Source organism: Eucyclogobius newberryi, unplaced genomic scaffold (genome assembly GCF_026437365.1).
Source record: "Eucyclogobius newberryi isolate DKJ021-1_F unplaced genomic scaffold, fEucNew1.0.hap1 SCAF_1, whole genome shotgun sequence".
NCBI classification, from domain to species: Eukaryota; Metazoa; Chordata; class Actinopteri; order Gobiiformes; family Gobiidae; genus Eucyclogobius; species Eucyclogobius newberryi.
In genome coordinates, this window is record NW_027315723.1 from 50,074,779 (window position 1) to 50,086,576 (window position 11,798).

The window sequence follows — 11,798 nt, forward strand, 5'->3', positions numbered from 1 at the left end:
ATCTTTCACCCACATTTTAGCATTTTTGCTTGTTTCTACAACGCTTGTGCCATATTGAAGTGTGAATATTTTGCTGTTTGGAGGTGATCACTTCATTTGCAATAAATTGGCCGGAGTGGGGTAGCTCGGAACAATGTAATTATAATTATTTTCCCCCAAATATTAAATTTAAGAAGCACATACATTTGTAGTCAAAGGTGTAAAGCAGATATTCTAAATGTGAAGCGTGCCCAGTCCTCAGAAGGACGTGCATATGAAAAGAACCAGCGAACGTGTTGAAAGACTCTTGTTGAACTCTGGAGCAGAGCTTCGTTTGTCCAGATCTTTTTATCGACTAAAAGAAGAGTTCTATTTAAAATAGGAAATGTGGGTGTGGTCTCGAGTCTTGCATGCCATTGTTCTCCTCCGTTACGCTGTTCTGAGAAACCATGGCCCATTCTACAAGAGACGCCCGGCCCACGCAGGCCCGGCCCAGCCCACGCAGGCCCGGCCCAGCCCACGCAGACCCGGCCCGGCCCACGCAGGCCCGGCCCACGCAGACCCGGCCCGGCCCCATCCAAAGACACTAAGAGCCCAGCGAACGGCAGGGGGCGCTGTGACCTCCGGGAGAGGCCTGAGAGGGGCCAGTCCCAGGGGCCACAGCCCTCCGTGTACAGTAGGGGGTGCTGTGACCTCCGGGATCGGCGCTGCCTGACAGACGGGGCCAGTCCCAGGGGCCACAGCCCTCCGTGTACAGCAGGGGCGCTGTCCATACCATTGTGTTGCACAGTTCAAGTGGAATTGCAGAAGTATCATATTTGTAAAGTCATTAAAAACAAAGATAATAAATGATTAAGACAATATGCTGAGTCTGTTTTTGAGTTTTTAATTGTAATTAAATATTTTTTAAGTTTTGAATTGGAAACGTGATCCTATTGGCCTGTGGGGTGTGGGTGTTCTTTCACACGTCCACCAGGGGGCAGCAGTGGTGCTCTAGTGTAATCTCAGCATCCATAAATATTGTATTTATGATACAGTTTTGAATGTCATTAATACTTAAAGCTCCAAGTTACACAATGTCAGATGAAAAGCTTTGATCGATTCATTATTAGGATTTTTCTGCTGGCGGCTCCACTTCCTGCTCGTCTCCATGGAGATGGTACGACTAAGATTAAACACACTTGTCATTCATTCATTTTAATTTGGATGTTTTCATTGCTCAAATCCCTGGACATAACCATCCTAATTGTGAGCGGGCTCGCCTCTCCACAGCTCTGACCTGTAACGAGCATCTCTTGCTAGTGTAATGCTGCACTGTGGAACATGCTGCGCAGAGCTGCCTCTCCATGGAGACGAGCAGGACCTCCACCAGCAACGCTCTGTTTCTGTCATGAACACCTGTCAAATCATGACTGGAGTTTATGAGTCTGATCTGTGGAGGAGTCCCCCCCCCACCTAGTGTGGAGGAGGTGTGTGTGTCCCCCGAGTGTGGAGGAGGTGTGTGTCCCCCCCCCCGAGTGTGGAGGAGGTGTGTGTCCCCCCGAGTGTGGAGGAGGTGTGTCCCCCCCCGAGTGTGGAGGAGGTGTGTGTGTCCCCCCCCCCCCGAGTGTGGAGGAGGTGTGTGTCCCCCCGAGTGTGGAGGAGGTGTGTGTGTCCCCCGAGTGTGGAGGAGGTGTGTGTCCCCCCCCCCCCGAGTGTGGAGGAGGTGTGTGTCCCCCCGAGTGTGGAGGAGGTGTGTGTGTCCCCCGAGTGTGGAGGAGGTGTGTGTCCCCCCCCCCCCGAGTGTGGAGGAGGTGTGTGTCCCCCCGAGTGTGGAGGAGGTGTGTGTGTCCCCCGAGTGTGGAGGAGGTGTGTGTGTCCCCCGAGTGTGGAGGAGGTGTGTGTCCCCCCGAGTGTGGAGGAGGTGTGTGTGTCCCCCGAGTGTGGAGGAGGTGTGTGTCCCCCCCCCCCCGAGTGTGGAGGAGGTGTGTGTCCCCCCGAGTGTGGAGGAGGTGTGTCCCCCCCCGAGTGTGGAGGAGGTGTGTGTGTCCCCCCCCCCGAGTGTGGAGGAGGTGTGTGTCCCCCCCCCGAGTGTGGAGGGGGTGTGTGTCCCCCCCCCCGAGTGTGGAGGAGGTGTGTGTGTGTCCCCCCCAGTGTGGAGGAGGTGTGTGTCCCCCCGAGTGTGGAGGAGGTGTGTGTCCCCCGAGTGTGGAGGAGGTGTGTGTCCCCCCCCCCGAGTGTGGAGGAGGTGTGTGTCCCCCCCCCGAGTGTGGAGGAGGTGTGTCCCCCCCCCCCGAGTGTGGAGGAGGTGTGTGTGTCCCCCCCCCCGAGTGTGGAGGAGGTGTGTGTCCCCCCCCCCGAGTGTGGAGGAGGTGTGTGTCCCCCCCCCTAGTGTGGAGGAGGTGTGTCCCCCCCGAGTGTGGAGGAGGTGTGTGTCCCCCCCCCCCCGAGTGTGGAGGAGGTGTGTGTCCCCCCCCCGAGTGTGGAGGAGGTGTGTGTCCCCCCCCCCCCGAGTGTGGAGGAGGTGTGTGTGTCCCCCGAGTGTGGAGGAGGTGTGTGTCCCCCGAGTGTGGAGGAGGTGTGTGTCCCCCCCCCCCCCGAGTGTGGAGGAGGTGTGTGTCCCCCCGAGTGTGGAGGAGGTGTGTGTCCCCCCCCCCCCGAGTGTGGAGGAGGTGTGTGTCCCCCCGAGTGTGGAGGAGGTGTGTCCCCCCCCGAGTGTGGAGGAGGTGTGTCCCCCCCCGAGTGTGGAGGAGGTGTGTGTGTCCCCCGAGTGTGGAGGAGGTGTGTGTCCCCCCCCCCCCGAGTGTGGAGGAGGTGTGTGTCCCCCCGAGTGTGGAGGAGGTGTGTCCCCCCGAGTGTGGAGGAGGTGTGTCCCCCCCCGAGTGTGGAGGAGGTGTGTGTGTCCCCCCCCCCGAGTGTGGAGGAGGTGTGTGTCCCCCCCCCCGAGTGTGGAGGAGGTGTGTGTCCCCCCCCCGAGTGTGGAGGGGGTGTGTGTCCCCCCCCCCGAGTGTGGAGGAGGTGTGTGTGTCCCCCCCCCAGTGTGGAGGAGGTGTGTGTCCCCCGAGTGTGGAGGAGGTGTGTGTCCCCCCCCCCCGAGTGTGGAGGAGGTGTGTGTCCTCCCCCCCCCCCGAGTGTGGAGGAGGTGTGTCCCCCCCGAGTGTGGAGGAGGTGTGATGAATGGACGTGCTCAGAAAGAATTAATATTGAACTGTGACGTGTAAATCCACATAAGCTCCGCCTCTTCATAATGATAAGCTCCGCCTCTTCATAGTGGTAAGCTCCGCCTCTTCATATTGGTAAGCTCCGCCTCTTCATAGTGGTAAGCTCCGCCTCTTCATAATGGTAAGCTCCGCCTCTTCATAGTGGTAAGCTCCGCCTCTTCATATTGGTAAGCTCCGCCTCTTCATATTGGTAAGCCCCGCCTCTTCATAATGGTAAGCTCCGCCTCTTCATAATGGTAAGCTCCGCCTCTTCATATTGGTAAGCTCCGCCTCTTCATAGTGGTAAGCCCCGCCTCTTCATATTGATAAGCCCCGCCTCTTCATAGTGGTAAGCCCCGCCTCTTCATATTGGTAAGCTCCGCCTCTTCATATTGATAAGCTCCGCCTCTTCATATTGGTAAGCTCCGCCTCTTCATAATGGTAAGCTCCGCCTCTTCATAATGGTAAGCTCCGCCTCTTCATATTGGTAAGCTCCGCCTCTTCATATTGGTAAGCTCCGCCTCTTCATAGTGGTAAGCCCCGCCTCTTCATAGTGGTAAGCCCCGCCTCTTCATAGTGGTAAGCCCCACCTCTTCATAGTGGTAAGCCCCGCCTCTTCATAGTGGTAAGCCCCGCCTCTTCATATTGATAAGCTCCGCCTCTTCATATTGGTAAGCTCCGCCTCTTCATATTGGTAAGCTCCGCCTCTTCATAGTGGTAAGCCCCGCCTCTTCATAATGGTAAGCTCCACCTCTTCATAGTGGTAAGCCCCGCCTCTTCATAGTGGTAAGCCCCGCCTCTTCATAGTGGTAAGCTCCGCCTCTTCATAGTGGTAAGCTCCGCCTCTTCATAATGGTAAGCCCCGCCTCTTCATAGTGGTAAGCCCCGCCTCTTCATAATGGTAAGCTCCACCTCTTCATAGTGGTAAGCCCCGCCTCTTCATAGTGGTAAGCTCCGCCTCTTCAAAGATACATTTCACTGTAACAAGCAGCAGATTGTCTTTTACGTGTCTTTATTTTTAGGAGTTTTTCAAATAATCATAACTAAGTATAGGGATGTGGGCGGGGGAAGGGGGGAGGTGAAAACTGATAGTTGCAATCAGAGGAGGGTAGAGACGCCAAAATTGCACTCAAGGAGCAGTAAAGTTACTTCAAAACAATATTACAAAAGTACAAAGTATCGTTCCAGAAATGACTCATTTGACTCCTGCTTGAGTGATATTTGCAGTATATGTATGTATATATATATTTGCAGTAACGTCTCGTACTTCTCACTGTAAATCTACACGTGACAAAAGCTTCATGTCCACGATATGAAAGGATTTCGTTCTTGTTTTGTGTCTTTTAAAGTACCAGATTTTGTGCATAAAGTTTTTGTCATGTTAAATACACAGTTCCTCTTTGACCACTACTTTGTTATTTTATTTGAGTGATATTATTTTGCTCATGTATATTGAGTACAGTCTCACCGCTGGATTCATCAATAACAATATTACGGTACTCGAGTAGAAGTAAAAGTACAGCCAAATACAACTTTGCTTTACTAATGATGAGGAAACGCTGTTGTAACGGGTTTAAAAGCTCATAAATGTGGATTTTGCTGATTATAATGACTGTGTTGACTGAAACAGAGGGCGGCGACGTGGAGAACATGCAAACGACCCCCAAACTCTGACCTTTATGGAACAGAATGATACTCAAGGTTCTGCAAAGGGCTGAATGTTTTTGGAAAATGTCCAGTTATGATTACGACTCGATTTGCTTTGTGTTCGTTTGATGATAGAATTCTGAATCGTTCACATTAAAGAGAGACTGAAATCGGAAAATTAAACTAATCCTGACTCTCATGCATTTCAGAGCAGGTTAAAAGAGTCCAAACCACAGAAAAAGACGGGATATTTGGTTGTTTGAGGACCAACTGCCACGATCGGGCCTGATTCTGCATCTGCCACTTCTAAGAGTCGGTCCTGGGTTAGTTCTAGAGGAGTACTTTCAGTCCTAGGCAAATCCTGGACAAATCCCGGTTTAATCCTGGTTTAGTCACGGTTTAGTCCTGGTTCGGTGGCTCCTGACATAGGCGTGAGTGATGTTTTTGAGTGCGCTGCTCATTTACAGCTCGTTCTGAGTGCAGCCTTCATAACAAGCTTTGACACTGAGATGATGGATGGAATTTGTGTGAGGAGGGGGGGGGGGCATGTCCCGACAGACCCGGGGCCGCTCTGACAGACCCGGGGCCGCTCTGACAGAACCGGGGCCGCTCTGACAGACCCGGGGCCGCTCTGACAGACCCGGGGCCGCTCTGACAGACCCAGGGCCGCTCTGACAGACCCGGGGCCGCTCTGACATCCGGCACTCGGGTAAGACAAACAAAGAGTGACGAGGCTGAACCTTCAGACGCCTCAGGATGAAGTCTTCCCCTTTGCCCCGCCCCCTCACACTTGAAGGGCCCCTCAGTGGTCACATGACTACATGTGGAGGGCCTTTTAGTGAGCTTACTGTCCTCTGTCTTACCCCTGTGTCCCCCCAGTGTCTGCAGACGCTTTGGCTTCACAGGACAACATGGTGCTGACTGAGGCCCAGTGTTCCCATGTGGTCTGTCCCGTGTGGTCTGTCCCGTGTGGTCTGTCCCCTGTGGTCTGTCCCCTGTGGTCTGTCCCCTGTGGTCTGTCCCCTGTGGTCTGTCCCCTGTGGTCTGTCCCCTGTGGTCTGTCCCCTGTGGTCTGTCCCGTGTGGTCTGTCCCCTGTGGTCTATCCGTATCTCACCATCTCACGCTTTAGCTCCAAACAGCCCATGGTCCTCCACTTTACACACGGCCTCAGTGACTGTGGTTTGTGGGAGAGTGCTATATCATATTATTGGGAGTGACTTAGGGTTAGGGTTAGGGTTAGGGTTAGGGTTAGGGTTAAGGTTAGGGTTAGGGTTAGCCATGAGGCTATAACGGGCTATAGGGTTAGGGTTAGGGTTGGGGTTAGGCTTAGGGTTAGGGTTAAGGTTAGGGTTAGGGTTAGGGTTAGGGTTAGGGTTAGCCATGAGGCTATAACGGGCTTTAGGGTTAGGGTTAGGGTTAGGGTTAGCCATGAGGCTATAACGGGCTATAGGGTTAAGGTTAGGGTTAGGGTTAGGGTTAGCCATGAGGCTATAACGGGCTTTAGGGTTAGGGTTAGGGTTAGGGTTAGCCATGAGGCTATAACGGGCTATAGGGGAAATGCCGCGGTCCCTGAAACTGCGCGGCTCTCCAGTCACAGCCTATATTATTAGAACCTTTATTTACAATGCATCCAGAAAATATTTACTTTTTCCACATTTTGTCACGTCACTGCCTTATTCCAAAATGAATTAAATTCATTATTTGCCACAAAATTCTTTAACAATATCCCATAATGAGGACATGAAAGACGGTTGTAAGTATTCGCAGCCTTTGCTCAGACTTTACTGAAGCCTTGAGTCTTTTTCACTTGAATGACGCTCACACTTCTTTTTTGCTGAACCTGAAGCTCCATCAGGTTGGATGGTTCTGAGCCTTTGTCAGATCCCTCCAAGTTCAAGATGTTCAATTGGGTTCAAGTGTGGCCTCTGGGCCACTCAAGGACGTCCACAGAGTTGTCCTGTGGCCACTCCTTTGTTCTCATGGCTGTGCTGAATCAAGTCTAAGGTCCAGAGCCTCTGGAGCAGGTTTTCATCAAGGATGACTCTGTTAATCCTGACTAGTCTCCCAGTTCCAGCTGAAGAACATCTCCACAGCTGATGCTGCCTCCACCATGCTTCACTGTAGGGCTGGTACTGGTCAGGTGATGAGCGAGGCCTGGTTTCCTCCAGACATGACGCTTCTATTCAAGACAAAGAATTCAATCTTTGTTTCACCAGAGATGTTTGTGTCTCATGGTCTGAGAGTCCTTCAGGAGCCTTTTTACAAACTCCAGGTGAGCTCTCATGTGCCTTTTACTGAGGAGTGGCTTCTGTCTGGCCACTCTACAACACAGGCCTGATTGGCGCTGCAGAGATGGTTGTTCTTCTGGAAGGTTCTCCTCTCTCCACAGAGACACGCTGGAGATCTGTCTGAGTGACCATCCGGTTCTTGGTCTCCTCCCTGACTAAGACCCTTCTCTGATTGCTGAGTTTGGCCGGGTCCAGCACTAGAAGAGTCTTGGTGATGATGGAGGGACTCCATCTGAGCTCAGAGGAACCTCCAGTGTTGCTGAAATGTTTCTGTCTCAGAGGTCTACAGACAGTTCCTTGGACTCTGACATCACTGTGAGCTGTGGGACCTTCCTTCAGGTGTGAGCTTTTGTCATGTCACACTGAAGTTACCTCAGGTGGACTCCAGTCAAGCTGTAGAAACATCTCAAGGACGATCAGAGGAGAAACCATCAACCTGAGCTCAGGTTTGAGCATCATGGCAAAATGAATACTTCAGGCTTTTTATGTTCTTATTTTTTAATTTTTTAATTCAAACAACCTTCTTGTGTGTTGTCATTATGGGGTTTAGTTTGTAGAATTTTGAGGTAAATAATACATTTAATCCATTTTGGAATGAGGCCGTAACAGAACAAAATGTAGATAAAGTGAATACTGTGAGAAGTTCAGGATCAAACATGAAGTGAACAAGAGCAAACAGGACACACAAGTCAAATGCCAATAAAACAATCAATAGAACAAATACATAAAAACACACTTACACATACAACTTTGGATCAGATCTTAACCAGTGCTTTGGATACTTTAAATGCAGAACCTAATTTTATTTAAATAGTTTTGTTCCAAAGACAAATTTGATAAATAATCAGGCAAAATGCCAATGAGAGCTTTCTTTAATGGTTCAATCCAAATCTAACACATTTACACGATTGCTTTCTTGTATTTTAATACCTTCCTTTATAACAGGTAATGATGACCCGTCTTATTCGTGGACTGATGCCCGGGGCCAACATCCACGGGGCCGACATCCACGGGGCCAACATCCACGGGGCCGACATCCACGGGGCCAACATCCACGGGGCCAACATCCACGGGGCCGACATCCACGGGGCCAACATCCACGGGGCCGACAGTGTTTCCTGTGACGCAGAAGTAAAATGCAGTTGGGATTTTAGCTCGTGCCAAATGGTTTCAGTTCACGAGACCTTTATTTTGAAAAGCCCTCCCCGGATGTGCTGTGCTGGTTCCCGCGAGCTGCACGTGAGGGCGTAAAGGTGTGCGTGCTGCTCAGGTGAGCTCACATCGTCGCGCTGCTCTCGGTCCTGCACGTTCTCACCGAACAGCGGGATGACACGTGCACGCGCCCGGGGCGCGCCATGGAGCACGCTCCTGATGCTGCTGCTGGCCACGCGCGCAGAGCAACAGACCCCAGGTACTGTCCATCCCTGACCCCTGACCCCTGACCCCTGACCCCTGACCCCTGCGCTGGACCCGCTGTGGTTCGCCCAGGCTCTGGCTTTAGTCCATCTTAAATCCATCTTTAGACCTGCTTTAGTCCTGGTTTAGACCTGCTTTAGACCTGCTTTAGTCCTGCTTTAGACCTGCTTTAGTCCTGCTTTAGACCTGCTTTAGTCCTGGTTTAGTCCTGCTTTAGACCTGCTTTAGTCCTGCTTTAGACCTGCTTTAGTCCTGCTTTAGTCCTGCTTTAGTACTGCTTTAGACCTGCTTTAGACCTGCTTTAGTCCTGCTTTAGTCCTGCTTTAGTCCTGCTTTAGTCCTGTTTTAGTCCTGCTTTAGACCTGCTTTAGTCCTGCTTTAGTACTGCTTTAGTCCTGCTTTAGTCCTGCTTTAGTCCTGCTTTAGTCCTGCTTTAGTCCTGTTTTAGTCCTGCTTTAGTCCTGCTTTAGTACTGCTTTAGACCTGCTTTAGACCTGCTTTAGTCCTGCTTTAGTCCTGCTTTAGTCCTGTTTTAGTCCTGCTTTAGTCCTGCTTTAGACCTGCTTTAGTCCAGCTTTAGTCCTGCTTTAGTCCTAATTTAGTCCTGCTTTAATTCTTTTTTAATCCTGCTTTAATCCTGCTTTAGACCTGCTTTAGTCCCGCTTTAGTCCCGCTTTAGTCCTGCTTTAGACCTGCTTTAGTCCCCTTTAGTCCCGCTTTAGACCTGCTTTGGACCCGCTTTAGTCCTGCTTTAGTCCCGCTTTAGTCCCGCTTTAGTCCCGCTTTACTCCCGCTTTAGTCCCGCTTTAGTCCCGCTTTAGTCCTGCTTTAGTCCCGCTTTAGTCCTGCTTTAGACCAGCTTTAGTCCTGCTTTAGTCCTGCTTTAGACCTGCTTTAGTCCTGCTTTAGTCCTGCTTTAGTCCTGCTTTAAACCTGCTTTAGTCCTGCTTTAGTCCAGCTTTAGTCCTGCTTTAGTCCTGCTTTAGACCTGCTTTAGTCCTGCTTTAGTCCTAATTTAGTCCTACTTTAATTATTTTTTAATCCTGCTTTAGTCCTGCTTTAGTCCTGCTTTAGTCCTGCTTTAGTACTGCTTTAGTCCTGCTTTAGACCTGCTTTAGTCCAGCTTTAGTCCTGCTTTAGTACTGCTTTAGTCCTGCTTTAGACCTGCTTTAGTCCTGCTTTAGTCCTGCTTTAGTCCTGCTTTAAACCTGCTTTAGTACTGCTTTAGTCCTGCTTTAGACCTGCTTTAGTCCAGCTTTAGTCCTGCTTTAGTACTGCTTTAGTCCTGCTTTAGACCTGCTTTAGTCCTGCTTTAGTCCTGCTTTAGTCCTGCTTTAGTCCTGCTTTAGTACTGCTTTAGTCCTGCTTTAGACCTGCTTTAGTCCAGCTTTAGTCCTGCTTTAGTACTGCTTTAGTCCTGCTTTAGACCTGCTTTAGTCCTGCTTTAGTCCTGCTTTAGTCCCGCTTTAGTGCTGCTTTAGACCTGCTTTAGTCCTGCTTTAGTCCTGCTTTAAACCTGCTTTAGTCCTGCTTTAGTCCTGCTTTAGTCCTGCTTTAGTCCTAATTTAGTCCTACTTTAATTATTTTTTAATCCTGCTTTAGTCCTGCTTTAGTCCTGCTTTAGTCCTGCTTTAGTACTGCTTTAGTCCTGCTTTAGACCTGCTTTAGTCCTGCTTTAGTCCTGCTTTAGTCCTGCTTTAAACCTGCTTTAGTCCTGCTTTAGTCCTGCTTTAGACCTGCTTTAGTCCTGCTTTAGTACTGCTTTAGTCCCGCTTTAGTCCCGCTGTAGTCCTGCTTTAGTCCTGCTTTAGACCTGCTTTAGTCCTGCTTTAGTATTGCTTTAGTCCCGCTTTAGTCCTGCTTTAGACCCGCTTTAGTCCTGCTTTAGTCCTGCTTTAGTCCCACTTTAGTTTCGCTTTAGTCCCGCTTTAGACCTGCTTTAGTCCTGCTTTAGTCCTGCTTTAGTACTGCTTTAGACCTGCTTTAGACCTGCTTTAGTCCTGCTTTAGTCCTGCTTTAGTCCTGCTTTAGTCCTGTTTTAGTCCTGCTTTAGACCTGCTTTAGTCCTGCTTTAGTACTGCTTTAGTCCTGCTTTAGTCCTGCTTTAGTCCTGCTTTAGTCCTGCTTTAGTCCTGTTTTAGTCCTGCTTTAGTCCTGCTTTAGTACTGCTTTAGACCTGCTTTAGACCTGCTTTAGTCCTGCTTTAGTCCTGCTTTAGTCCTGTTTTAGTCCTGCTTTAGTCCTGTTTTAGTCCTGCTTGTGGCGGTGCATTATTATGTGCAGTGTCTGGATCAGGAGGAGATGACTCTGAACACCTGAGCTTGAGGAATGAGCTGCAGTCTGGGCTTGTCTGATCACTTCACCCTCCACTGCCTCCACCCTTCCAGCTGCACTGCCTCCACCCTTCACCTTCCACTGCCTCCACCCTTCACCTTCCACTGCCTCCACCCTTCACCTTCCACTGCCTCCACCCTTCACCTTCCACTGCCTCCACCCTTCACCCTCCACTGCCTCCACACGTCCAGCTGCACTGCCTCCACCCTTCACCTTCCACTGCCTCCACCCTTCACCCTCCACTGCCTCCACACGTCCAGCTGCAATGCCTCCACCCTTCACCTTCCACTGCCTCCACCCTTCCAGCTGCACTGCCTCCACCCTTCACCCTCCACTGCCTCCACCCTTCCAGCTGCACTGCCTCCACCCTTCACCCTCCACTGCCTCCACCCTTCCAGCTGCACTGCCTCCACCCTTCACCTTCCACTGCCTCCACCCTTCCAGCTGCACTGCCTCCACCCTTCACCTTCCACTGCCTCCACACTTCCAGCTGCACTGCCTCCACCCTTCACCCTCCACTGCCTCCACCCTTCCAGCTGCACTGCCTCCACCCTTCACCCTCCACTGCCTCCACCCTTCACCCTCCACTGCCTCCACCCTTCCAGCTGCACTGCCTCCACCCTTCACCTTCCACTGCCTCCACCCTTCACCTTCCACTGCCTCCACCCTTCACCTTCCACTGCCTCCACCCTTCACCTTCCACTGCCTCCACCCTTCACCTTCCACTGCCTCCACCCTTCACCTTCCACTGCCTCCACACTTCACCCTCCACTGCCTCCACACTTCACCCTCCACTGCCTCCACACTTCACCCTCCACTGCCTCCACCCTTCCAGCTGCACTGCCTCCACACTTCACCCTCCACTGCCTCCACACGTGTGCCGTGTACAGAACCAGGGCAAGTGGAAGCAGTGACCATGAGGAGCCGTGCGACCTTCATGACCTTAATGACCTT